Raw genomic sequence first — 1,593 nt, 5'->3', positions numbered from 1 at the left:
AGGCTGACTTCACTCATATGTGAAATTTAAGACATTAACCGGATGAACATAGGGAAGAAAGAGAAAAATAAAATAAGATGAAACCAGAGAGAAAGACTAACCATAAGAGATTTCTAACTCTAGGAAACAAACTGAGGGTTGCTTTAGGGAAGGTGGGTGGAGGATGGGTTAATTGGTGATGGGTATTGGGGAGGGTATTCGATGTAATGAACACTGGGCGTTATATGGAACTGATGAATCACTCAACTCTAACTCTGAAACTAATAATACAATGTATGTTAATTAAATGAATTTAAATTTTAAAAATGATAAAAGAAAAAAATCACTACATACCATGATGTTCTTCTGATTTTTCTTTTTTAAAAATAGATTTGATTTATTTATTCATGAGAGACACAGAGAGAGAGTCAGAGACACAGGCAGAGGGAGAAGCAGGATCCATGCAGGGAGCCTGATGTGGGACTCAATCCCAGGACTCCAGGATCATGCCCTGAGCCAAAGGCAGAGGCCCAACCACCCAACCAATCAGGTGCCCCCTGATTTTTCTTTTTTTTTTTTTTTTTTTAAATTTTTTTTTTTTTATTTATTTATGATAGGCACACAGTGAGAGAGAGAGGCAGAGACATAGGCAGAGGGAGAAGCAGGCTCCATGCACTGGGAGCCCGACGTGGGATTCGATCCCGGGTCTCCAGGATCACGCCCTGGGCCAAAGGCAGGCGCTAAACCGCTGCGCCACCCAGGGATCCCCTGATTTTTCTTTTTAAAAAATATTTTATTTATTCAGTCATGAGAGACAGAGAGGGAAGGGCAGAGGCAGAGGAAGAAGCAGGCACTCATCATCAGGGAGACCAATATGAACCCCACCCAGGACATCGTGGTGACTACCTGGGCCAAAGGCAGCCAGCCCCTTAAATGACGGAGCCACCCAGGCACCCTTATGATTCTCTGAGGACAAACTGCCCCTTTTAGAACTAAAAATTTCTCCGCATGCATCAATCTCTGCAAAGAGTTTAGAACCACCTTTTATTTTAGAACAGGAAATTACCTTCCAAAGTACAATGAAAGCCTAGCTGATGATCCTAGGGTTTAGCTGGGCAAATAAAATCCCAGTGAATAAATTCATTAGTAACAATACTTTCACGGGAGTAGTGTGTGCCCTAGCAGATTTTTGTCTGTGGAGGTTTGAGGGAAAACATATTTTTGGGCTCATGAATGCCTAGATGGCTGACACTCAATCAGACCGTGCCTTATGGGTTATCTAAATGTATCCCTAACTGCCCACAGTCAAACTGAGACATCTCACTGGCCAATTCCCCTCAATCTGCATTACTGAAACAAATGGGAACTGCCAGAGGCATTCATGATTCAGATTTTGCTTCTTTGCAGATCTCACTCCCATGGTTAGGAGCAAGTACAAGTGAGGCTGTGATCATGAACCTCTATTTACCTCTCAAAGATATTGCGGAATTGACTGTTAAAGCAGTAACCGCCCAACAAAAATCCCTAAACTCTCTGGTCAAATTTGTTCCTGATACTAGGGTTAGCCCTTCACTATCTTGTGGCTGAGCAAGGAGGTGTTTGTGCTGTGGCCAA

This window comes from Canis lupus, chromosome 22 (genome assembly GCF_048164855.1).
Source record: "Canis lupus baileyi chromosome 22, mCanLup2.hap1, whole genome shotgun sequence".
NCBI lineage: Eukaryota > Metazoa > Chordata > Mammalia > Carnivora > Canidae > Canis > Canis lupus.
This window is presented reverse-complemented; position numbering follows the sequence as displayed.